Source organism: Typopeltis vanoorti, chromosome 15 (genome assembly GCF_054136105.1).
Source record: "Typopeltis vanoorti isolate ZY-2024b chromosome 15, IOZ_Tvanoo_1.0, whole genome shotgun sequence".
NCBI classification, from domain to species: Eukaryota; Metazoa; Arthropoda; class Arachnida; order Uropygi; family Thelyphonidae; genus Typopeltis; species Typopeltis vanoorti.
In genome coordinates this window covers 36,409,072-36,437,062 of record NC_143563.1, presented here as the reverse complement: position 1 = coordinate 36,437,062, position 27,991 = coordinate 36,409,072, and the positions used below count along the sequence as shown (strand labels likewise).

Here is a 27,991-nt window from a genome sequence, read left to right as displayed (position 1 = left end):
GAAGGTAGACTTGTTTGTAGATCATGGATAGTGTTGTTGTATGTACATGAATGATTAAGTAGTGGAGGTGGTGGGTTGTGTTGAGTGGAGTGGAGTGTCCTCCCATGATGAGTTCTTGAACTCCTTGGAGGTGTCACATAATATAAATTCAGTACTTGTTCTAACGCTGGTTGTGGCTAATATTTTATATAGCAAAAAATCAATTAAAATGCTTCCTAAATGTCAGTTTGTATTCACATATACTCTGATGCAGTTATTTGAAAGACAAATATTATTTTCCACTTAACTATAAAACAGTAATGGACATTTCTTATCCCTTCTTTCTATGTCAGGGATAATGAAGCCTATTATTATTACGTACACCTCCAAGGAAGTCCAATGATATATCGCAAGAGGGTCATGCCCATCCTTCACATATTTATTAAGGCTCTAAATAGAAGGTACGTCAACTTTCCGCCATATTGGTCCCAGAGTGGCACCTCGTTTGAGCGCTTGATTTTTTCGACTTTATAGCGAAATGGGAGGTTTTCTGCTACAAATTGTACAAATGGGCATTCTAAATGGTTCAGTCTCTATCGATGAAAATTAAGCCAGTAATAGGGAATTATTGATACTGTTAAATAAAAAATAACTTCAATTTTGCCAAGAATTGCTTAACAGGTTCGCTACCAACTGTGGATTACCAACTGGCCTTGAAGAAGTAAAAGTGCTTAGCATGCGGTAACAAACTATGTCCCAGGAGCGTGGCAGCGAACGTGTTAAAGAAAGGGTTACATCTCATAAATTATTGTAGATAGGATAAATGGCCCCGCCTACCTATACGGGAACAAAATAGGCGTTAGCTGATTTTTTTTTTTAATTATTCGTATTTTTCATATATACAGTAGTTTCTTTTTTCTTTAAAAGTTTATTTCTTAGTAGAGATTGTTTAAAATTGTTCAAGTATCCATCGTCTAATGTCAGTTCCGTAGTTTTAAATTAATAACATAAATTTCTAAAATTAATAACAGTATTTTATCAAAATCGCTAATATTTATATAATGAAAAAATATACATATAAAGCAATACAACCAATAAAAAAGGACATGGGAAGTCTTTTCTTTACGAATTCCACGAAAAATGAATGCTCTTATGAACGTTACACAGCTACTTCTGAGAGAATGGCGCGTGTAGGCGTACCTTCTATTTAGAGCAGTGTTTCTCAACGTGGGGCGTCGCCCAAGAGTTTGAATATTTTGGGGTACAATTAGAAAATGTACATGTACTTATACATACAGTATTTAGTTTATACTTTTTCATAATTTGGCTGACTATTGTGCTAGAGAGAGGGGGGGGGCATCAAAATCTTTCAGATGTTGAAGTGGGGCATGATCCAAAAAACTTTGAGAAACACTGATTTAGAGCCTTATACCTTACGTCAGTATACACCATCTGTATAGTGCGCCATCTGCTGTCCATTAGTAGTAGCTTTATTTGTAAACTTGTGTGTTCTGTAGACATACATAATTTTTTTTTTTTGAAGCCTTTGGCTCTTCATATAATTAGCATACATAAAAAGTTATTTAAAAATTGTACGTACTGAGTGAGTCTATGTTCATTTACGTTCCAATTTCAGGTATGTTTGTAGTCATCGGTATACCTAAAATTATTTATATCCTGCTTTCTTGCTGTGTTTCTCGCATTTTGGTTTGTTGTTTTTAGTTTTAATTATTTGTTAGTAAAAGTATTCTGAATTTAATAGCATTGCAAAAATTCGTTAGAAAATTAGATTGTGTTAACCAGTAGTGTTCCTACATAAGTAGCTCGATTTTCCATATTATTATTATTATATTATCTCTTTATATTCTGATTATATTCTTATATATCTCTCACTGTTTTGCACATGAAAGTTCTCCCCCTATTATAAATTATGTGGCAAATATTAAATTTCCAAAGAATGGAATAGAGAGATCTTTCAAGATGATTCCATTGATAACTTGGAGCTATCTTTTGATAGTAAAGATAACCCTTCTCATCCTCTGAACCACAATGTTGACATATGCAGACAAAAGTATTTTAATATCGCATGGTTTTATAATATAAAATTAATTATATTATTAAGTAATAAAATTATGAAGTATTTTTTGTTAATAGCAATTAGCAGGGAATTCAAAGGGGATGGACGTGCACTATATGATCCTTTCAAATAGGATCATCTAGCTTCTCCTCCCCAATCCATGGTGAACTCTGTAACCTGAGCAACTAAGTGAATGAACCAAGTGAATGAGTAATTGACCAAGCTTCCCAGTCGGAAGCTTGGTCAATTACAAACAAGAATGGAGATTTAGGGCAAGTTTGGAGGTTCTAAGGTGACATTCCAACCACAAACTAGGCTGGTAACCAACTTAGTTGAATCTTTTCTTACTCCAATATTTCAGGAAAGAAGTAACCAGACTGTCAATCTGGAAAATGACTCAGACAGGTTAACTGATATGATCAAGGTAAGGAAAGGAAAAAGAATGATAAATGAAGAATATCTGGAGTGTTGCTACTTGGAATGTCAGGAGTATCCATCACAAATACCAAGATCTAGACAGAACCCTAATAGGAAGAAATATCAGATTGGCAGTAATAATGGAAACAAAAACTAAAAACAAAACAATTAAAATCAATCAAAAAATTTGCTTCCCAAAAGTTTGCTTCAGATGAAACAGATAATTTTATCTATATCTGTAGTGGAGTCAAAAAAAGGGAAGAATGAGCAAAAGTAGGAGTAATGATTTTTATTCACAAATCAATGAAAATATATTACACATTACAAAATACTGGAGAAAGAATTCTAGAACTAAGATTATAAATAAGTTGTGGCTTCCTGACTATTATTGGTGTCTTTGGTCCAGAGGAAGGAAGAGAGGAAGATAATAATGCTTTTTATTCAGATATACAAAAAATAAAGTATAAAATTAACCCAAATGATTATCTATTAATGTTGTGGCTTCCTGACTATTATTGGTGTCTTTGGTCCAGAGGAAGGAAGAGAGGAAGATAATAATGTCTTTTATTCAGATATACAAAAAATAAAGTATAAAATTAACCCAAATGATTATCTATTAATAATGGAGATTTCATTGCCAGAGTACAGAACATTCCACTAGATACAAATATAGGAAAAATGGTGAAACTATATGCAATAGAAATGGATACAGAGTTAGGAATTTTTTCCACATATAATAACTTAAAAATTACCAATACTTTTTTTCTAGCATGAAGATTGCCATAAATTCACTTCAGAAACAAAAAACTTAAAAAGTATGATAGACTATATAATAGTTAATAGGAAAACAGCTAATATGATACTAGATAGCTGGGTATTTAGAGGTGTAGAAATAGAATTTGATCATTATCTCTTATAAGGAAAATTAAGAATATCCCCAAGATGGTTTAAAAATAACTAAATCAATGCTAAGAGAAATCTCTAGGGCTCTTTTAGAGTTCAACTCTTGGATGATAAAAGTATTAACTACTTTTATTGAAAAGAATAAATGGAAAACTAGAGAAAATAAAAGAAAATGATGATATAGAGATAGAATGAAAAAATATATTAATAAATGTAGCAACAGAATGTCTTGGAAAAAAAATTAAATGAAAGAGAAGAAAGGGAATAAAAAACTGGGATGAAAATATTGAAGAAGTAGACAAGAAAGAAGCATGTAAACAATGAATAAACACAAAATCACTAGAAGCAGAAATTAATTATAAATACAAAAGAGCAATAGCAAAAACTTTTAAAATTATTTAACAATATTTGGCAGCAAGGAAAATCCCAGAAAGTTCGAATAAGGCATTTATCATTTCAATATATGAATTTTGGAATATATGAATATTCCAAATCAGCTGTTTGCTGCAATAACTAACATCTATCGCCTCTGTAGCACAATTGGAAGAATGACAGTACGTTGTGCCCTTCTATTAGAAAAGGCCTAAGTTCAATTCTCATCATGACGGGAGGAATCTTTATATGGACTTTTTCAATTGAAGGTGAGTTAGTCGATCTCATGTGGAGGTAGCAGGTTTTTTTCTCCCAGAAACTCGGGTTTTTCATCCTGCATACAGACAAATCGGCCTTTCAGAACACACACGTAATTTACAGACAAAAAATACTAGCTGTGGCAGTGTTGTTTGTGGGTGGTAGATGGCATTGATGTAGGCAATTGGTAGTAGGGTTCTGTGTAGTAGTGGAGACTGAGAGTTGTACAGAGTTGTGCAGGAGGCCACCTGCAATGTCCGAAGACATTGCAGGTGGCCTCCTGCAATGTCTTCGGACTCGTCGGGGGTGTCACGAATAATAATAATCTATCAAAACAGCCAATCTTGAAAATATGCAAATCTCTATTCAATATGAGATTCACCTTCTCAGATTAACTTGAACCTCAAATCTCTCTTGACATAAACATATAACAAATATTGTCTCCTCAGCATCCAAAAAATTAGACTTTCTCTTTCACTCAAGGTATTACTTTAACTCCAGCAGCTCGTAATCCTATATAACTCACAAATCTGCCCAACTATTGAATACTGCTCTCATATATAGGGTGGTGCCCCTAAGAGTTCCTTGAAAATACTGGATTGCATATAATAAACAGCAGTTTGATTGATGATCCCTCTCTCACTAATACAGTTCACTCACTTTTGCACAGCAGTCTGCATCTTCTGTAAGTACATTTATGGCTGCTCGTAATCAGAATTGGCATCAGTAATTCCCCCACCCTCCTGCAGTCTGTCCACACACACACGTGCAGTAGCTCACCAACATCCTGTAACAGTTCAGCTCTAAACTCACAGAACAAATCAATCGAAGGTGAGTTAACCGATCTCATATGGAGGTACCAGGGTTTTTTCTCCTGTAAACTCGGGTTTTTTCATCCCGCATACAGACAAATCGGCCCTTCAGAACACGCAATTTACAGACAAAATACTAGCTGTGGTGGTATTGGTCAGTAGATGGTGCTGATGTCGATGGTTGGTAGTAGAGGTTAGGTGTAGTGGTGGAAACGGAGAGTTATACAATAGATGTACTCCTGCGATGAGTCTTCGGACTCCTTGGAGGTGTCACAAATAATAATAATAATAAATTTCTTCTCTTTGTTTATCCTTTCCACTGCTGCCCTCTGGAACAATCTTCCACCATGTGTTTCCCAAGGAATACAACCCACAGTTTTTCAAGTCAAATGTGAATAAATTCCATCCATGGTGTTCCATCCATGGTCTAGTGTACTATAGGTTGACAAACCTCTCATGAATAGGTTCTCCATATTAAAAAAAAATTAATAATAAATAAATAAATTCCAGTTTGTTGTCACATTACTTCATATTTGGATTCTATTGTGTGTGTTGCCAATCCTTTTGTCTTTTTTTTTTTTTTTCCACATAAAATGTTCTGAGATGTATATCTCTCCTGACTTGCCTGTTTGTTGTATGTAACACAAACTACAAGTACAGGATTCTGTAAACACCAGGTTTCTTCAGTGGCAGATGGGAGGGGGGAGATTTTGGAGGCCTGAGGAAAGACTGGAAATCTTTTTGAATGGGAAGAAAGCAACTTTAATCCCTTATTGACATAGTATCTTTGAAATCTTGTCCATGACTAACAAAATGTAGTGGGGAGAAGTACCTCTTTCCTGTAGACTTATTTTCATTCTTTGTTTGGTGGTCTATGGAGTTGCTGTAAGATTTTTATTAACCAGTGTTCTGTTAATAAAAATTCCATCTCAAATTCCATCCTACCAGAGAATGTTGTAGCCATTCTCTGGTAGGATGGAATTTGAGATGAATCTGTTTGTGTTCTTAGGCGTTGACTTGGCTAACAGCAGATATTACAGGAACAGAATGTGTAGAGTTTAATATTTTCAGAGAAAATAGGATGAAGTAGGAGTACTGCTCATGATGGGATCTGGCATGCAAACATCTTCCAGTGGTCAGCTTCCTGTAAACTGACTAGCCGAGTTGCTAATGCAGCAAATCTCATAACCATCTGAAATTACAGCAATCCCCTAGGTCACTAAACAAACGAACAAAAGAGAAAAAAAAAGACTACAGAGGCACAGTACTTCCCTCCTTATTTGGTCAGTCACGGACAAGATTTTAAAGATACTATGTTGAAAAAGGACTAAAATTACCTTCTTCCTACTACAAAAAAAAAAAAAAAAAAAAAAAAAAAACTTCGGTCTTCTTAGGCCTCCAAAAGCTTTCTATCTGCTTTTAAACGTAACCCTTCTGAAATGTTAACATATTTATAATAGTACAGAAAAACAAGGAATGATCTTACATCATGTCTGGACTTCACTCATAAAGCATCTGATGCACTCAAATACTAGTAGCATTCATGACATCACTAACCATTAAATTGTAATTCAGAACACATGCATTCCATTGTTTTTAATTATTGTTAACATTCTTAACTCTGTTTTATTCACTATTATTTCTCTAGACACTTGGTGTCTAGAGCTTTGTTCACCAAAGCATGCTACAAATGCAGGAAAACTTAATGAGAGTGGTTGTTGCAGGCAAATATGTATAAAGGCACCCATGTGGTGGATGAGTGTGAGAAGTGTGAGAATGACCAACAAGTGCAGAGTCTAGTCTCTCAAGCAGAAATATTGAATAGGGTAGTCAATTCAGGAAGTTGTTGGGGGCCTAAAGGAATGCTGCAGTTTCTATATACTAATGCCAGAAATATTATGAACCAAAGACAAGAGGTTTTGGCATTGGTTAGTGCATCCTTGCCAAAAGTTATAGGCATTAGTGAGACTTGCCTAAAACCAAATGCAAAATTAACGAAGGAAACTTTCACGTAAAAAGATTTTTTTTAATAGTATAATTTTCGCCTGTGTGTCACACGCATCTTCAGTACATGTTAAGCTGAAATGAAACAATAACTGACAATTCCAAAAAGTGCCACCTAAGTAGCTAGTGTAAGATAACTAAAAAGGTCAATAAAATTTTCTAACAAAAAAAAAAAAAAACTATATATATAATAAAAAGTTAGGAAAGATTAGCTGATTTGTAAAGCACTATCTCCGATAAAGGGGATAGACGTAACCCATCAGATCTGTTTAAATTAGGAGAGTGGAGTAAAGTTTCACATGTTTCTTTATAAAGCATTCTATGAGGAACCGACTTTTGTGAAGGACTCTTGTCTTTTTCCAATGGACTCTATGTCTGGTTAAGATGGCATGTTCTGCAAGTCCAGACTTTTCAGGTTTAAGGTACTGAATATAAGACTGGTGTTCTTCTAGTTCTTATTTTGGACAAACAGGAAGATCTGCCTCTATTTGACTAGAAGAACACCAGTCTTATATTCAGTGCCTTAAACCTGAACAGTCTGGACTTGCAGAACATGCCATCTTAACCCGACATAGAGTCCATTGGAAAAAGAGTCCTTCACAAAAGTCAGTTCCTCATGGAACGGTTTAATAAAGAAACGTGAACCTTTACTCCACTCTCCTAACTTAAACAGATCTGATGGGTTATGTCTATCCCCTTTATGGGAGATAGTACGAGGGCTGTTCAATAAGTAATAAGACTAATTTTACTGTTGCGAAACCACTCATCACAATACTAATTTCTGTGGAATAAAGAAATGTTGCTGTCTGTACTAACAAAAGAGGTTGATAGATGGCATGTACGGGCTGATGTGCCAGAGTGTCACGTGACTAAATGCAAGTGCTCATCGGCACGCCTACGAGGTGCGACCAGTCTTTGAAATGGAAGCGTCCTTGGAACAGCGTTATGCAATTAAATTTTGTGTGCGTTTGCAAAAATCGGCATCGGACACTTTTAACATGATACGTGAAGCTTTGCGCGATGAAGCAATGTCGAGGGCAAGTGTTTTTCATTGGCATAAAACTTTTAAAGAAGGAAGGCAAAATGTGGAAGATCTTGAACGTCCATCACAGAGACAATGATCAACACAGCAGTGATTAAATTGTTGATTTTCAAGCTGTAATTCTGTAATTCTGCGATCAAGGAGGATCGTAGAATTACAGTATGCCAGCTGCATGTTGTCCTGAATATTTCTGTGGGAAGTGTTCACTCAATCATGGCTGAACATTTGGGACTGAAATGTGTTTGCGCCCGATGGATTCCCAAACTCTTGACACAGGAGCAAATGCAGCATCGAGTGGATGTGTGCACAGAATGGAAAGAAAGACTGGAACAAGAAGGTGACAATTTCTTAAAATGCATCATTACAACAGATGAAGCTTGGTTGTATCACTATGACCCTACAGTGAAACAACAAAGCAGAGAATGGAAGCATCCGTCTTCGCCTACCCCCAAGAAAGCAAAAACTGTAAAATTGGCTGGTAAAAAGTTTATTTTTCACTTGGTTAGAGTATAATAAAATTAGTTTAATTCTTTATCCAAGTGTGAGCAAACAAAGTTTGCGCCTGAAAGTATCTTCAGGACTGGGGTAAGGTGGTACAACACCAGGACAACTCCTTGCAAAGGTGGAGCAAGCTACCAACACTCCTATATCAGTATCTCCTATAATGCAAAACACATCTCCTTGCGGATATGTCTAATGTTATGCATTAAGGGAAGGGCCACTACCCAGACTAGTTTCGACCTTTATTGAGGTAGAATGGGAGTTCATGCCTTTCATCACTGGCCTCTTTAGATTTAAAAAAAAGTTGTGCTGAGAGTCACCTTGATAGTGAGAGAGGAGAGGAAAGATAGAGTGGATAGTAGTAGATAGTTAAAGGAGGCCTCAGTCGATCTACTTGGCCTGACTTAAATGCCAACACCAAGCTGATCTCCGACATCATCTCCCTCCATCCGTTCTCCTCTGCGTTCTCCGGCCAGCCACCTCTTCAGATGTCTGGCCGATGAAAGAAGTGAAAAAAAACAAATGCAGGAAGACACACATAAATTGAAAATCAAAAGAACTAGGACACACATAAACAGAAACAACAAAAGTCTGTGAATTAATAGAAAAAGTACTGCCAGAACGGGGGAAGAGTCTGGCCCGAGTGATGCAGCCCGCAAGGAGCTGCACCGCCTCGCTGTAAGCCTTCGCCGCTTGGGTTCTCAGGTCTGCCCCCTCCTATGTGGATTAAGCGTGAACATACAGAAACAGAACCAAGAAACTTAGAAGGGGCTTTTTTTTGAGTCATATTTGCCCTGCTATCCCTTACCGCTTCCTCATAGTCTTTTACCACGTTTTCCATCACTGTGAGTATGTGTACTGACTCTTCATTATTAAGTTGCCATATTCTCTTCAAGCATTCATTTCATTCCGCTCGGTCGTAAGTGACTTTCCCAAACTTGAGCCATATTCTAAGACTCTCTAGCTCACCTTCACATTGCAAAGCCACGTCTCCCTTTTCCTGTACAGCTGTGTGGACTTTGTTTTTTATCTCGGGTTTATTCCTAAGATAGAATAGGATTCGTTTTGTTACATTCGAATATTCATATAGGGGTTCTTTTCTTTTTACCGGTTTTGTAATGGGGTGAGAAGAACCGGTGTTTGCATCTACTGGTAAAGTTCTTTTTTCAAATTCCTTCATTATCCATGGGTATCTCTTTTCCAAATCTACTCGTGTCAGCGACTTCAATGTGTCGCATAAGTGTTGTTTTTCTTCCTCTGTTAAGTCCAGGTGACCGTCCAGTTGATGGGGCTCGAACTTGGTTATATCCTTTACATAGAATTCTCCCCATATGAGTCTATTGCTCCTCTTAAAGAACAAGAAAGTTGGCTCTCCTTTTGTGGTCATTATCTGAAATAGTTTTTCTGCCGTTTTAGGAGATCCCTTAAAGTTCTTCAAAATGACAGAGCCGTTTGGAGTATTGCTTTTAACAAAGCTTGTTCCTTCCTTAGTTTCTGGATTGTTTCCTTGCTCTCTGTCTTCTTCTTCTGATAAGGTTTCTTCCTCATTTTCTGTGTTGCTTCGCGATATTATCTCATTTCCTTCCTCATCCTCATCTGAACTTGAGGCTTCTATTTGGCTTTCAGTGTCCTGTTTATTTCGTTTCATTTCTCCTTCTTCTTCCGGCGTGATGGGTCATTTTGTTGTACTGGTGTTGATTTCCATTTCCTCTGTTTCTGTGCTGTTATTGTTGCCTTCCGATTCATTGGTGTAAGATTTCTTAGTGTTCTGTTTCTTTTTCTTCCTAATTCTCCCTTCTGCGTTCCTCCCAGTTATTGCCTGATTTCCTAATGTAGTCGATGTGGTAGCTGGCGGTTGGAGTGCTGGAAACTCTTCTGGTTCATTTGTTTGTGGTTCGTTTACTGTTTGGCCGGTAGCTCGAGAGTCCTGTGTTGTGAGCTTAGGAATGGCTACTGCCGCAGGTGTTATGGCGCCTCCTGCTCTTTCTGCAAGGGTCCTATTAGGACAAATGTCTATTTTATGGGATGTGTTCCCACATTTACGGCACGGTGACTCACATTGATTCAGTGTGTGTTCTGTCGATAAGCAGTTGCGGCATGTGTTGTTTTTCGGGCAGTGAGCGCTAAGGTGACCCAAAGCGGTGCACCGAAAACATTGTTTTCTTACGCCTGGATAATTGACTATTACTCTTGCTGAGCCTAAAAAAAATCAAGTTGGGGACCTTGGTTTTCATCTCAATTGAAATGCTCACTTCCCCTGACTTCCACTCTGGGATATCCGCGTCTTGTCCGATTGTTACGTTTCGGACAATCCCCCACTTGGAGAAAATGGTTTTAATGATTTCCTCCCCTTTCTCTAGATATTCGAGTGGAAACCTGTCAATTTTTATGGATTTTAAAATACTTCCGACTAGGAAGGGTAGGTATTTTTTCCCTTCACATTCTACGCCTTTAAGGAGCGTTTCTCTTGTTGTTATGTTGTTTGTTACTATTTGGAATCTACCCCCCCCCCCCGATAACCTGATGTGGCTTGATGGATAACAGTCCCGTGGACTTCAATCCCTTAATCGGTATGAAATAGTCGTATATTAAATGTTAGCGAGCACCTGGCTCACCCTATTTAGGGTTGTACGGAGGTACCAGAATCGATAAGCAAAGCAGCTTTCGGGCGCTTATGTTTCCACCTATCGTGTTCGTCATAATTAGATGACTCTTGAATGAGTTGATTTGGATGAATAGCTGCTTTGGCAAAATAAGCAGCAGCACTGTTATGGAGGAAAGTGGGAATATTTGGAATATTGGCATTTTGATGTAAGAGAGTATTTCTGACAAACCACGGAGCATTGAAGATCATACGGAGGCACTTGTTTTGTATAACTTGTAGCTTTTTGATGTTAGTGGCGGAAGTGTGACCCCAGGCTGGCGATCCGTAAGTTAACGATGGTCTGATAATTGTTTTGTAGATCCGTAGTTTGTTATCAGTGCTGACTTGACTTCTTCTATTGAGGAGAGAATAGAGTTGTACAATTGCAGAGTTTGCTTTTTTGCATGCATAAACTATGTGGGAGTTAAAGTTTAAACGGTTATCATGTTGAATGCCTAGATATTTTGTGCTAGATCTCCATGGGATGGCTGTGTTAAAAAGTTTAACTTCTCCAAAGTGAGATGCTTGTCTTCTTGTGAATAGAATGGTAGTGCTTTTATCGTTCAAAAAATGGAGAATATCTGTAAATTGCATTTACAGATATTCTCCATTTTTTGAACCAGTCCTCTAAATTTGTTGCTGCAGTTTGTAATCGCTGAGTAGCTATATGTGGCCTGAGAGATCTGCTAAGAATTGCCATATCATCCGCATAACTAGCTATAGTGGTTAGTGATGTGCTAGGAACATCAGAAACAAAGATGTTAAAAAGCAGCGGTGAGAGTAGCGAGCCTTGAGGGACACCAGCAGTGATTTTTTTCAGTGAGGATCTAATTCCACACAACTTAACCTGAATTTTACGGTCCTGTAGAAAGGAGTTAATAATTTTGGTAAGATAAAGAGGGATGTTGGCTGCAATTAATTTGTAGATGAGACCTTTGTGCCACACCTTATCGAAAGCTTTTGCAACATCTAGAAAGATAGCTCCTGTGTGCTGTTTCCAGTTAAAGCCTGTAGTGATGAACTCAGTCAGTCTGTGAATTTGCTGTGTAGTGCTATGTCCAGTACGGAAACCAAATTGTTCTTTCGGAATTATGTTATTTTTATTCACCTCCTCATTAAGTCGGTTGAGAATGACTCTTTCTGCTATTTTTCCTAGGCATGATAGAAGACTGATAGGTCTATAGCTCTGTGGCATCTGAGGTGCTTTACCAGGCTTGAGAATAAGGAAAATATCGGCTTGTTTCCATCTTGAGGGGAAATAATTAATTCTCAGAATTGCATTAATAATGGCTACTAAATGCATGACAGCTTTGTGTGGGAGGGCTTTAATTGTTTTGTTGGTAATTTCGTCTGGACCAGGGGCTTTTTTGTTTTTAAGCTTCTTAATGATTGAATAGACCTCTTTAGGTGAAGTGGGGCAGATATTTTCACAGCTACAAGGTTGTCGAAGCACAGAGCATACCCTACGATGTATTTTTTCTATGAAGACTAGATCCGCTTGTGCATAATTAGGACGGCACTGAAGTTGGAGTGCCTGAATGAGAGCTTCTGCTTTTTCGTTATCTCTGTAAACAAGACCTCTTTCTCCGTGAATGGGCTGGATGTTAGAGCGATCTGTACGGAGAGCTTTAGTCAACTTCCACAGAGAATTATCTTCAGTTTGAGAGAACAGAGTTTTCTTTCCCATTGCTGGTTTCTGTGATCTTTTAAAGCGTATCGGACTAGGTTGGACGCTCTATTTAGTTCTCGATGGTCTTGCAGAGATAGCGTGTTGTGATAGCGGCGTCTGAGCCTATTTTTGTTCCTTATCAGAGCAAGAATTTCTGCAGGAAGTAAGTTAACTTGAGCTGGGGTGGAAGTAGAGCAAGCTGCGGATAAGCCAGCCTGTATTTTACATTCGAGATTGTTGACTGCCACGTCAATTTCTTCACGGGTGGAAATAGTAGGTACTGAGTCTATGATAGTGTTCATTTTAGTCTTGAATTTTGCAAAGTTTGTGTGGGATTGGCTGGGAATGAGCTCAGGCTCCTCCCCTAAACTTAAGAGTACTGGATTGTGATCTGAGCTTAGCTCGTCAATCACTTGAAGTCGGAATTGATGAGAAATATTGTTAAAAATAGCAATATCCAAAACATCAGGTCTGCCGGTCGCTCCATAATGTGTTGGCTCAATCGGGCCTGCAATAACAATATTCCTCTTCAAGGCAAAGTTGTAGAGGATCATTCTGTTGTTGTTAAAACTTTTGCTGTTCCATAAAGGATGCTTGGAATTAAGATCTCCTGCTACAATTATTGCTTCATTTGTATCTAGTAGCTGAGAGAGATCAGAGGGGAGTAGAGGTTTGCCAGGGGGGTTGTATACAGAATAAATCCTTAAGCTGCCTGCATTGTTGGCATGAATTTCTATGCCTGTCTCCTCAAGGTTAGATGTATTAATCTTCTTAATCTCATTATAGCGAATGTTTCTTCTGACAAAGATGGCAGTGCCTCCACCTCTGGCATTAAGTCTGTCATTTCTAAGTAACGAGTAGTTTCTGAGTTTGGGGTTATCGCAGGGACGTAGGTGAGTCTCGTTAATGAGGAGAATATCAATTTGCAAATGATCTGTAAGTTCCTGTAATTCCAAAATTTTGCTGTTGAGACCGTTTGCATTCCAGAATATTATCTGCATAGAATTTGATGTTGAAGCCGGATTAGTCATTAATCATGGAGAAGATGACTTGAGTATTCCTAAGGAATTTGTTGGTGTCGGCCTGGCTTGGATTTGTTTTGCTGAAGGCCATTAGCATCTCCCCAAGTGAGGCAGCGAGTATTGCTGAAGAATTTTGACTGCTAGTTGCAGGGAGTACCTTAGTGTTACTCGAGGAAACCACGGAAGCATAAGATTTATCTGGTGTAACTTTTCGCGCTTTGATTTCAGGCACAGATCTCACAATATTTTTCTGAGTGGGCTGGGTTAACTCCTGTCTAGGCTTTTGAAGGTTGGATGGGTGAAGAGAACAACCCTTGTAATTTGCAGGATGTGGGCCACTGCAGTTCACACATTTAGCAGGTGTGGCCTTTGGCTTGACGCAAGTGTGCGCGGGATGGTTGCCACCGCACTTCACACACTTGTAGTCTGTTCTGCATAACATTTGCGCATGCCCAAATTTTTGGCAGCAATGGCATTGACCAGCCGATGCCTTTCTTCTTAGTGGCTCGGTCTTGATGACCAAGTTGCAGACTATTTTAAGATCATAAATTTCTCTCTGATCTTTACTGATCTCTACTAAGACCAGAGGCATGGGGCGCTTGTCTGCTCGATACATTCGAGAAATCTTAATCGGCTCCAAGCCTTGTAATCTAAGGTCAGTAGCTATTTCTTCTGATGTTATGTTTTCTACCAATCCTCTGATCACTACCTTGAGGTTCTTTTCACTTTTAAGTTGGTAAGTATGGTATGGAAATTTATGATCGTCCATAAGTCTGGTGAGTTGGCGGTAGTCCGTTGTTCCTTCAGGCTGTATGCGGACTCCGTCATCTGTGTTTTTGGCTGATGAGAACTTGATGTTATTTTTCTTCGTCATCTCTGCAAGCAACGACCATTTTTCCTTAGATCGCAGGACTACTGGTGGGATCCTCTCTTTGGGCTGTATCAGTATTTTTGACTGTTCTTGCACTAGATTGTGCTGATGTGTCCATTTGAGGTGCAAATTCAGGTTCTGCAGCAAGAGACTCTTGCTGCAGAACCTGAATTTCTTTCTTTCTTCTTTCTCTTCTTTCTGCTGACTTCCTGGTAATCATTAGAGTCTATGTCAGTTGTTGTAGCGGAGGAATTGGCGCTGTCATGTGTAGGGCGAGGAGAAAGTTCGGAGGTTTGAGGGCCTTCTGTCTCGACCTCCATAATCTGATGAACTTCTACCTTCCCTGGCCATTTTGTGTGTAAGATGTTACCAATTTGCCGAAAGATAGCTAGAAGTTCTTTGAAGGAGAGATCCTCATATGGTGAATCCATAATCTAGACTTGAAGTGGGGGACAGACCTGCCTTGTCCCTTCAACCACCGAGTGCTGCACTGGGCAGGGAACAGGAGAGGGCCTGGAAAATGTTTTTGAAAATGAAAATAAAAAGTCTTACTTGCTCTGATGATCGAGCACGCTGTTGACACATCAAATAATCACTATTTTAATTTTAATATTGAAAGGAACTCTGAACTAATCATTAAAAACAAAACTTAACTCACTGCTGTAATACTACAAGGAGCGCTGATAAACACGTCTGTACTCAAAGAAAAAGCAGAATAATCACTCCTCTCTTCCTCTACCCCCCCCGTAAGGGGTAAGCCCGTAAATACTTTCTGCTTTGACGAATTTGAGAAGAGCTCTCACAAACGTCGCTTTGTCGATGTTTGGGTCAATTTCGATCCCGAGAGTACAAACTCTTGGCAAGAATTTCGACATTGTTTAAAAGCAAATACCTTACCAAAGGAATAGCAAATTTCAGTCCCCGAAAGGAAATACCCTAAAATGGACCTGCACCGATTGGAACGAGGCCGCAAAAAAAAATAAAAACCAACAAAAGAAAAACTATAAGGGTTCTTACCAAACAATACTGGAATAGGAGCTCTCTCTCGGGATCTGGTAACTGGCAACTGGAATCCAAATGAAGACTGGAACATGGAGCTTTCTCTTGAGGTCTCATCAGTGGGAGCCAGACAACGCCGAGGTACTTCTGTAGAAAGTGCGCATGGAGCTCTCTCTCTTTGGGCCGCGGGAACTGGATCCTCTTTTGGACTGGTAGGCACAGGTTCTTTCTTCTTCAAACTGGAGCTCTCTTTCACGTCTTGACAAATAAGGTCTCATCAGTGGGAGCCAGGCCCTAGTGGAGATACCACTGTTAACTGTTAACTTAAATGGCGAGATGGACGTCAGTCCCTTGGACTTTTATCCCTTCATTGCTTGATTGTGACTATCGATAATGAGAAATTTTTTGAGCGCATGGCTTGCCTGAATTAGGACTGTGTAGAATCATGTGAAGCGATGATCAGAGCTGCCTTCGGACGTTTGTGTTTCCATCTGTCGTTTTCATCATAATTTGATGCATCACGAATGAGTTGGTTGGGGTAGAGTGATGTCTGGGCGAAGTACTTGGCTGCAGTCTGGTTGAGATATGAAGGTATGTCTGGCATTTTTCCGTCTTGGTGGAGGAGAGCATTCCTAACAAACCGCGGGGCGTCGAAGATCATTCGGAGGCATTTATTTTGTAGTACCTGTAATCTTGTGATATTGCTGGGGGAGGTATGGCTCCATGGCAGCGATCCGTACGTTAATATGGGTCTGATGATTGTTTTGTATATTGTTAGTTTGTTTTCTGTACTGACTTTGCTTCTTCGGTTGAGTAGCGGATAGAGTTGAGCTATTGCTGAGTTGGCTTTGTTGCAGGCATGTGAGATGTGGGAGTTGAATCTGAGTCGGTTATCCAGTTTGATTCCCAGGTATTTTACTTCTTTTTGCCATGGGATATCAGTGTTAAACATCGTGACTGCTCCGTGGTGGGTTGCTTTCCTTCTTGTGAATAGTATGGCAGTACTTTTGTCGGCGTTGACATCTATCCTCCATTTCTGAAACCATTCTTCAAGTTTTGTTGCTGCGTCTTGTAGTCGTTGTGTGGCTAAGTGTGGCCTGAGTGATCTGGTCAGTATTGCCATGTCGTCTGTATAGAAGGCCGTGGTAGTTGATGCTGTGTTTGGTAGGTCTGAGATGAAAATGTTGAAGAGTAGCGGCGATAGGAGGGAGCCTTGCGGGACACCTGCTGTGATGCTTCTCATGGGGGATCTGAGGCCACGTAGCTTAACTTGAAATTTTCGGTCTTTCAGATAGGATTCTATGATTTTTTGCTAGGTTTAGTGGGTATTTTGCAGCTATTAGTTTGTGGATGAGGCCTTTGTGCCATACTTTGTCAAAGGCTTTCGCCACATCCAGGAAGATTGCACCTGTGTGTTGTTTCCAGTTGTATCCAGTAGTTATGAATTCTATAATCCTGTGGACCTGTTGGGTTGTGCAGTGGCCTTTGCGAAATCTGAATTGTTCTTTTGGGATTAGGTCGATTTTGTCCGTTTCATTTTGTAGGCGGTTCAGAATTATCTTTTCTGCGATTTTTCCCAGATTTGATAGGAGGCTGATAGGTCTGTAGTTCTGGGGAAATTGAGGTGCTTTTCCGGGTTTGTGGATGAGGATTACATCTGCCTGTTTCCAGCGAGTGGGGAAGTAGTTGAGTCTGAGCATTGCGTTGATGATCGCCACTAGATGCATAACTGTTTTATGGGGGAGTGCTTTTATGGTTTGGTTTGAAATCTCGTCAGGACCTGGGGCCTTTCTGTTGTTGAGGCTCTTGATGATTTGATGTACCTCCTTTGGTGTAGCATAGCTTGTATTGTCTTGGCTGTTGGTTTGATGGAGTGCGCAGCGGACATGCCTGTGTATTTTTTCAATGAAGTGCAAGTCTGCATGCGCATAGTTGGGGCTGAATTGCAGTTCCAGGGCATCCGTGAAGGCTTCTGCTTTCTCGTCGTCTCGGTAGGCCATGCCCCTTTCTCCCTGGATTGGCTGAATGTTGGGGCAGTCGCTGCGAAGGGCTTTCGTCATTTTCCACAATGAGTTGTCTTTGGTGTTTAAGGAGCTTAGCTTCTTCTCCCACAGCTGGTTCTTGTGATCTTTGATTGCATATCGAAAGAGGTTTGTTGCCCTGTTTAGCTCTTGTTTATCCTGGGGGGGATAGTGTTGTATGGTAACGGCGTCTGATCCTGTTTTTGCTGCAGATGAGCTTTAGAATCTCTTCTGGGAGCAGGTTGGCTTGAGCGGTAACGGTGGAAGCTGCTGCTAGGCCAGCTTGGATCGTGCTTTCCAGTTTTCTGATCGCTGTATCTATTTCTTTAGGTGAGGAGATGGTTGGAACGGGTCCTGTGAGGTTGCAGAGAATAGCGTTCAGCTTTTTGAAATTTGTGCAGGGCTGCCTGGGGATGATTTCTGTTTCCCCGCCTAGGCTTAGCAGTACCGGATTGTGGTCGGAGCTTAGATCATTTACTACCTGTAACTGGAATTGGTGCGAGGTGTTCCTAAAAATGGCTATATCCAGCACATCAGGTCTTCCCAGTGGTCCGTAGTGTGTTGGTTCGGCGGGACCTGCTATGATGATGTTTCTTGTCATAGCGAACGTGTGTAGGCTCTTCCCATTGTTGTTGGAGTTCCTACTGTTCCATGCAGGATGTTTGGCATTTAGGTCTCCCGCCACAATTGTAGCTTCATTTGTGTCGAGGAGCTGGGAGAGATCCTAGACTAGTAGTGGTTTGCCTGGAGGGTTGTAGACTGAATATAGCTTTAGGTTACCTGCATTGTTGGTGTGCATCTCAATTCCAGTTTCTTCCAGGTGTGTAGTCGTTGTCTTCTTGATCTCATTGTATCTTATGTCTTTTTTGACAAAGATAGCCATTCCACCTCCTCTGGCATTGGGTCTGTCATTCCTAAGTAGTGCGTGGTTCCTTAGTTTGGGGTTGTCGCAGGGCCGAAGGTGCTTCTTGTTGATTAAGAGGATGTCTATTCTATGTCTTGCTGTAAATTCTTGTATTTCCAGGAGTTTGTTGTTTAGGTCGTTGGCATTCCAAAATGCGATCTGTATGAAGTTGTTCGAACCAGGTGTATTATTCATTGCTTATCATTGTGAAGATGACTTGAGTGTTTTTAAGAACTTGTTCGTATCACTCTGATTGGGGTTGGTCTTGCTAAAAGCCGTTAGCATCTCCCCTAGGGTGGCAGCAAGGATAGCAGCTGTGTTCTGACTGTTGGGCATAGATTCTGCTGATTTAGCCTTTGAGGTGACTGCTGCAGCATATGAGCTGTGTGATGTTCGCTGATTGATATCTTCTTCAAGGGGTGTGGCACGTTTTTGAGCTGGTGGAGTGCCTGATTTTCTGTTGCTTGCCAGGTTATCTGGGTGGAGAGTGCAGCCTCTATAGTTGGCTGGGTGTGGGCCGCCACAGTTTGCACATGTGGCTGGAGTTTTGCGTGGTTTGGAGCATGTGTGAGTAGGGTGACTGGCCCCGCACTTCACACATTTGTACTCTGCTCTGCACAGTTTCTGTGCATGCCCATATCTCTGGCAGTGATGGGATTGTCCTGCTGTTGCTTTCTTTCTGAGTGGTTCTGTTTTAATCCTGAGATTGCAAACTGTTTTGAGATCGTAAATCCTTCTTTGTTCCTTATTAATTTCCACGAGAACTAGTGGCATGGGACGTTTGCCTGCCCGGTACATTCTTGATATTTTTATGGGCTCCAGTCCTTGAGATCTAAGGTCGATGGCTATTTCTTCGGATGTGATTTCTTCTACCAGTCCTCTGATGACAACTTTTAGGTTCTTTTCGCTTTTCAGTTCAAAAGTGTGGTATGGGGTCTTTAGTTCATCCATCAACTTTGTTAGCCGACGGTAGTCTGATGTCCCTTCGGGCTGGATACGGACTCCTTCGTCAGAGTTTTTGGCTGTTTTGAATTTAATCTCGGAGTTTCTCATGGCCTCCGAAATTCTCGACCATTGTTTTTTGTCTCTTAAGATTACCGGCGGGACTCGTTCTTTGATCTGTGCCACTGTGTCCATTGGCTGGTGTTCCGGTTCTTCGGGTGGTGTCTCTTTTCGTCGCTTTTTTCTGCTCACCGTTTGGTAGTCTGGTTCTTCCGGAGTCTGAGTATCTGTGGCTGGGTTGTTTTGTCTTGTTTCATCTTGAGATGTGGTGGGGAGAGGTTCTGAAGGTTGATAGTCCTCAGATTCGACTTCCGCGATTTGATGGATCTCTACTTTACCTGGCCATTTTGTATGTAGGAGGTTTCCTACATGTCGGAAAATTGCAAGTAGCTGCTTAAAGTCTAGTTCATCGTAAGGAGTGCTCATGATGATTAAGACTAGTCTTTTACCTTTACCTTACCTATTTACCTAAAATTTCTGATCACCTGTCTCAGTCTTTACCTTTAACTTACCTTACCTTCAATCACTGTATCAAATCAGTGGAGTGGAGATACCAGGCAGAAGCATTAGCAGGTCATCTCTACCTATAGGAGTTGCCAAATGGTGTGCCACCCTTTTTTAATAAATTATTCTGGATTTAGAGAATGATGTTGAAAGTTTATTTTTCACTTGGTTAGAGTATAATAAATTTAGTTTAATCCTTTATCCAAGTGTGAGCAAACAAAGTTTGCACCTGAAAGTATCTTCAGGACTGCGGTAAGGTGGTACAACACCAATGCAACTCCTTGCAAAGGTGGAGCAAGATACCAACACTCCTATCTCAGTATCTCCTATAATGCAAAACACATCTCCTTGCGGATATGTCTAATGTTATGCATTAAGGGAAGGGCCACTACCCACACTAGTTTCGACCTTTATTGAGGTCTCTTCTGCCTTGGTATTCCACTTGGGCGTGGCTCCCACTGAAGAGACCTCAATAAAGGTCGAAACTAGTGTGGGTAGTGGCCCTTCCCTTAATGCATAACATTAGACATATCCGCAAGGAGATTTGTTTTGCATTATAGGAGATACTGAGATAGGAGTGTTGGTAGCTTGCTCCACCTTTGCAAGGAGTTGCCCTGGTGTTGTACCACCTTACCCCAGTCCTGAAGATACTTTCAGGCTCAAACTTTGTTTGCTCACACTTGGATAAAGGATTAAACTAAATTTATTATTATCGGCTGGTAAAGTTATGACCATAATGTTTTTTGACTACGAAGGCATTGTTTACCAACACGTAAACGGAATACTGTAACGGCTCATACTATGCAGATGTTTTACGGACAGTGGTACAGCATGTCAAAAGGAAGCATCCTTTGACGTGGTGCAATAAGAATGGCTTCTTATTGCACCACGATAATGCAAGGCCACATATTGCTGGTGGTGTTAGTGGACGTTTTGCAGAAGTACAACATAGATATCCTACCACACCCTCCATACAGTCCTGATCTCGCACCGTGCGATTTCTGGCTGTTTCCTCAGCTCAAGAAACCACCAAGGGACTGCCATTTCGAAAGCAACAAAGCATGTCTAAAAGCTGCGGACGCGGTTTTGAAAGAACTCTCAAAAAACGGACTTTCACATGTGTTTAAGAAGTGGACGCAACGTTGGGACAAATGCATCGCGTCTCACGGTAGTTAATTCGAAAAAGGCCATGTAAATGATGACGATTAAAGGTAATCTGTTTTCTGTATAAATATAGTCTTATAACTTATTGAACAGCCTCTGTACTTTACAAATCAGCTAATCTTTCCTAACTTAATTATTGTATATATAGTTTTTTTTTTTTTTTTGTTATGAAATTTTATTTACCTTTTTAGTTATTGCTTCACTAGCTACTTAGGTGGTGCTTTTTGAAATTATCAGTTATTGTTTAATTTCAGCTTAACATGTACTGAAGATGCCTGTGACAGTGGCGAAAATTATACTATTAAAAAAACTTTTTACGTGAGATTTTCTGTCATTAATTGTGTATTTATATGTCTAGATATTCCCTTACTAAGAGTTATTGCCTAATAACAGATGAAAGTATTTTCAAGGAAGATAGGGTGGAGTAGGGGTATTGCTGATGACAGCAGATGAATTGCAGCCAAAAAGAATATGAGATAGTTGGCATGGTGGCTGTTCATTTGAAGCAGTCTGATGTGAGATCAAGGCCAATAAGACAAAATATATGGTTGACTGCTGCTGTAGGCCAGCGTGGTCCATGCATGATTTGGAAGCCATGCATCAGCAAATTAGTATGAGTGTGGGTCTAATAATTATTATGGGGAGTGACTTCAACTATGGAAATATAGATTGGAAGAGAGATCACGACAGGAAGGAAATGGAATTTATACACCTAGTGAGTAATTATTTGCGGTAGCATGTGATGGAGGAGACACAAGGTGCAAGAGTATTGGACCTGGTCATTAAATCAGAAGAGCTATCTATAACTAAGGTGGCCACATAGCTTCCATTTGGGGAAATAGACCATGTAGAATTAACTTGGCTTCTTGTTAAAAAATGAGGAATATTCTAACAAGGAGGGGTATTTGTGGAACTACAAGGCAGGTGATTGTGGCATAAAACACTGCAGGGTAACGATGTTAGTATTGCATGGGATATAAAGGGTGTCCCAAGATTCACGCAAGATTTAAATTTAGCACCATTTGTAGTAAAGTGTTGCCAACGAGAAAAAAAAGACAGCGTGACAGCTGACAGTTCAGGGTTATTAAAAATGGGGTGCTACACGAAAGAACAACGCATTTTCATTGTTGAGCAATATTTTAAAAATAATGAAGGTTTGGCAGCTACAGTTTGCAATTTTCGTACAAAATATGGTCGGAATAGTGATTTAACTTCATCAACTGTGAAAAGATTAATTGAAAAATTCAAGGAAACTGGATCAATTAGTGATCTTATACACTCTGGCCGTCCTTCAACAAGTCGTTCAACAGAAAACATCGAAGCAGTTCGTGAGAGTGTTGCTGAGAGTCCAGGAACATCAATTCAGCACCATGGTCTTGAATTGGGCATTTCGAGAAGCTCTCTACAGCGTATTCTCACGAAAGATTTGCATCTTTATTGCTTACAAAGTTCAATTGACTCGAGAACTGAAGTCTACTGACCACACACAGCGAAGAGAGTTCGTTGGATGGATTATGGAACAACAAGTGGATGCTTATTTTTCGAACAAAATCATCTTCGGCGATGAGGCTCATTTTCATCTTGATGGCTTCGTTGATCGACAAAATTGTCGCATTTGAGTTTCAGAAAATCCACGAGTGATTGTTGAGAAACAAATGCATCCACAACGTGTCACTGTTTGGTGCAGATTTTGGGCTGGAGGCATCATCGGTCCATTCTTCTTCGAAAATGCGGCTGGTAAGGCAATAACAGTTAATGGTGCTCGCTATCGCAACATGATAATCCAGTTTTTTGCGTCTAAATTGCAAGATATGGATGTGGATGACATGTGGTTTCAACAAGACAGTGCTACATGCCATACAACCCGAGAAACAATTCAATTACTGCATGAGTCATTTCCTGGTTGTGTAATTTCCCGTTTTGGTGATCAGAATTGGCTGCCCAGATCATGTGATTTAACGCCGTTGGACTTTTTTCTTTGGGGTTTTTTGAAGTCTAAGGTTTATGCCAACAAGCCCACGACCACCCACGCCTTGAAGGAGGAAATTGAGCGCTGTATCAATGAAATTCAGCCACATTTATGCAAAACGGTCATGGAAAATTTCGACAAAAGAGTGCGTATGTGCCAGCAAAGCCGTGGAGGCCATTTACCCAATATGCTATTCCATGCATAACCCTATACTGTATACTTTATGAATCAATAAGAAATTACAATTTTTAATTAAAAACCTGTGTTTTCTATCAAAATTACTTCTTGCGTGAATTTTGGGACACCCTGTAGTTAAGGGTCATCTAGAGCAGTGCTTCCCAAACTTCTGGATGTCAGGGCCTCCTTTGCAAAAATTAAAATATTTCATGACCCCCCATCGAAAAAAAATTGTAATAGAGAGATATATTATTATAATATTTATTGTATTTATATTCAATACAAAACATACACAGCGAATATTGCAAAAATCAAATGCATATATTACATTTTTTGCCTCTTACTGTTTGGTTCTGAAGACGATGCAGGCTGTTCTGGTAAAATATGAAATACTGTCCTTTTTTTTTGAGTCTGTTTCTGCTTCTTCTGATTGTTCGCCAGATTTTTTTATATTTTTTATCAGCCACTTATCCATCTCAGGGTTAAATTTTTTAACGTAGAATAGATCAAATAATAGCACCGCTTACTGATACTGGCACACCACAGACTGATAACATGAAATTAGTGAATATTACCTGAATAAGGGAATCCCCGGACCAGGAACATTTTTCTCTTTTGTGACTTTTCTCCCTTTACGGTAATTAAGCCTAACGCGAAACAGACAGCAAAGGCATGTTATTAAAAGTTGCATATGATTGGTGTGGTATTAACAAAAGATCGTGCAACCAAAAGATAAAAGCATAGCTGACAATTGAGTTGAAATGCTAACTCTCTTCAACCGAATTCCATATGTGAAACTGCCATAACATTCATTATGTATATATTACTTAGTTTTAAAACTTTTACAATTTTAACACACGTTCGGTTGAATTTTATTGCTGCCTTGGGAAATTGAACTCACACACATCTAATTAATAACAATAGTTTTTAGTTAGATACTGTGTTTGCCCATGCAACATATGGTTTTGTTTCAGTCTATATATACAGCATAGTTTCTGTATGAGGGGACATATGATTCATTAATTAGTGTTTTTATCCCAGTTGTCTCTAATTGCACTATTTGTTGAGAAATATATTACACAGACTGCTCATACCTTATTTACTGGCATAATAAAAGTACTTGTTTTTATTGCCCTCTGCAGTATAGTGGCTGTTAGGGAGGGCATGTTGTTTACCACTGCAGGCGAGTTACTATCTCCCCACATGAACTTGTTTAAGCTTTTTTTCATGTATGAAGTATATGCAAAACTTTTATTGGTAACAGAAAACTAGCTTGGGTGACAGTGATAATATAAAACGAGTTTTGATATGTATATAAAGTCAATATCAACAGTGCCTGATTACGAATGCGTGATGAAAGGGACAGGAAGATTTGGAGCTTCCTTGGAGAGCATTCGAAGTAAATACAATTAATCACTGCTTTGAAATGAAACATATGAATAAGCAATATTTACTAATATTCATTAAGTGCTGAAATACGTAGGAAGCAAAGTTTGTGAACCAACACCAATGTGTGAATTTTTCCATTAAAATATAAAAAATAACAAAAAAAGAAATAATAAATAATAAAAGTTAAATACATTTCTTTTAAAATAAAAAAAAATCTACTTAGTCTTAAAACATTTTAAATTTGTTTTCATTATTTCACGGCCCCCCCTCAACAAAACCTGCAGCCCCCCAAGGGTGCCGCGGCCCACAGTTTGGGAAGTGTTGATCTAGAGGGAGCAGTATTAAATTGTATACCTAGGGTAAGAAGGGTTAATCAGGTAGGAGTTAAATGGATAAGTAATATCATTAAGCACGAGCTGCAGAAAAAGAAAATGCTACAGAAGATATGTAAAGAGAAAGGTGACCAACAAACTCATGAACAGTACAAGACTCTGGCAAGGAAGGTAAAATCAGATTATGAGATGAATCTAGTCAAGAAGGCCAAAGGATTCTTTATTCTTTTATTTGGCAGATAAGAGGAAGAATGACTATGGAAGATTAATTAATTAACCATAATGAGTGATGATGGTCACGAGCAGACAGAAGTGAATAAAATAGTTGAGTTACTGAGTGACTATTTTACAAGGGTATATCATCCTAGTGAGGTTATTGCTTTAACCTATGTGACATACTAATGCGGGAACAGAGGTGGATGAATTGAAGGTTCTTAGGATATTACAGAATCAGTGTAAATACAACTGTGGGATTAGATGGGATATCAGTTCACGTTTTGCAGGAATGTGCAAGGGAACTGGCAATGCCTCTGACTAGGCTCTTTAAATCTCATTTCTGGTAGAGTTCCAAGTGAGTGGAAAGAGGGCAAAATAATTCCCTTGCATAAGGGAATTATTTTGCCTTATGCAAGGATTTATGCTTATGCCTTATGCCAAAAAGAGGATTTAGGAATGGGCAGATAAGAATATGATACTTTATGGGGGGGGGGGGAAACATAGCTTTGTGAAAGGTTGGTCATGCCTTAATAATTGACTAACTTTTTATAATAGAGTGACAGCTAAGTAGGATAAAGGATATGGTTATACGATGATTCTGCTGAATTTTGCAAAGGCATTTGACCGAATGCCACATGGAATTCTCTTATGCAAATTAGAACAAATGGGGGACAGATGTGACATTAGTTATGTAGATAAGAGGGTGACTGCTGGACAGATATCAGAAAGGTGGTATTGGAGGAACAGAATCCAGGTGAAAGCTGATGACCAGTGGTGTGCTGCAAGTTTCAGTGCTAGGATTGTTCATTACCGTTTAATTTGTACATAAATGATATAGGAAATAACCTGAAAGGAAATATTCAGTTGTTTGCAATGAATCAAAATTAGGTAGAATAATAGCGAATCAAGGTGATGTGATGTGGAGAGCTTGCAAGATGATTTAAATAAGCTGTTAGTATGAACAAAAGATAATGGGTGTCAATTATGTGGAGAAATGTAAGGTTATGCATTTTGAGATAAATAGATTACAAGATGTGTACCACATTGATGGAACTATTCTCCAGGTGGTAGACAGAGAGTTGAAGTTTAGAGACATATTGCTAAGGTAGTTCATAAGATTACTTGGCAATTGAAGAACTACACTAACAAGTAGAGATAAGGAAGTTATTCTTCTTTATAAGGCCTCAATATGTTCACATCTGCACTACTCTGATCAGGTCTGGTCTCCTGGAGATGAGGAAGCAGTGAAGAATATTCAAAGGCACATGACCAAGATGGTGAGTGGTCTGTGGAATGTGCCTTATGAGGATAAATTGAGGGTGTGTGGAATGCAGAAATTGATTTATAGGAGGAAAAGAGGGAATATGATAAAAACATTTAAGTTGCTTAAAGGGTTTATAGAGTTGATGCAGAGGAGATGTTTCAGCACTTGGCTAGAAGCACTAGAACAAGAGCTCATCCTTGGAAGTTGAATAAAGGTGTGGTTAGTAGGGGTGTGAGGACTAGATTTTTTTTTTACTTGGATAGTTGTGAATGAGTGGAATAGGTTGCCAGAGTCATTTTTGAATGCTTTGTTAATGGATTCAAGGAGAGTATGATAGATTGTGTGGATAGTTCTGGTCTCCTGCAATGAGTCTGTGACTCCATGGAGGTGCCCATACAATAATAATGATAATAATAATCTCCTGAAGAAGTGAACCATAGATGTTCATGAAACTAGCTGAGTGTTAAATAAAAATATTTTTACAACCATTTTGTTCTCTTTGGGGTACATAACTGTATTTTAGATTATGCTTTCTATCACAGAACCCTTTACAATGAAGAACTCATCGAATCATATATATTAATTTAAAGAAAAACTATCCATTTGCAAACTGCATTATGATTTTGGAGATTCATATAGTTATTAATTGTATTAGAAAAACATGTGGAAAATATATTTCTCATATTTTATTTAATTTTGAAGAATAACAGAGAAATTTTTTATATTTATATATATTACTCCCACACATCAGACAACAAGGCCTATAGCAAATAAATGTTGTGTGTTGTGTGCAGGCTAACATGTTTTTAAATTTCCCCTTCACACTCCTCCATCATTCTCAAATTTCCTATATATATATACCCTCAAGGTATACAGGATATGATAGTCCTACATAAAGAAGTTACACCATTACTAACTTCTGATCAACAATTTTCCTCCAAATTAATCTTTTATATGTCAAGAATCCAATATTTTCATTTATTTCTGTCTTCTAAGACACTTTTTACTGTATCTATCCACCTACATCTCGGTCTTTTTTTTTTGCCATCCTGATAAAGAAACTTGTTTTAGTAACTTTCCCTTTCCCATTCTGTTAAGTTACCATACCACCTGAGATGAGCTCTAGTAAAAACATTCCTGAATGCTAAAAACGTCAAGTTCTTTCCTAATATCCTCATTTTTAATAGGATACTACCATCGATGCCACATGTTCACTCATTTCTAGTCTTTGACCAAGAGTTTTATTTGAAAAATAACAGAGAAATTTTTTATATTTATTACTCCCACACATCAGACAAGGCCTATAGCAAATAAATGTCGTGTGCCCAGCTCTCAGATCCATAACTGTGTTATGGTTGAATGAGAATGAAGAGTTGGGTGGAAAGGAGAGAGATCAATGCTGCTTGGGTGATATTCAAGAACCATCTAGTAGAAGCAATGTCTAAATATATTCCATAGGTCAGAAGATTAAATAAGATA

The 27,991-nt window shown here is 39.1% G+C and overlaps 1 long non-coding RNA gene across 1 annotated transcript in view; it reads left to right on the top strand.

Annotated features, from left to right (window-relative positions):
• The first annotated feature begins 1,487 nt into the window (after positions 1 to 1,487).
• LOC150098623 (uncharacterized) overlaps positions 1,488 to 27,991 on the top strand; it is a 42,963-nt gene continuing 16,459 nt past the window's right edge. The window contains exon 1 of the long non-coding RNA XR_016549511.1: positions 1,488 to 1,615. This is a non-coding gene — a long non-coding RNA (uncharacterized LOC150098623). The remainder of the gene's footprint in view (positions 1,616 to 27,991) is intronic.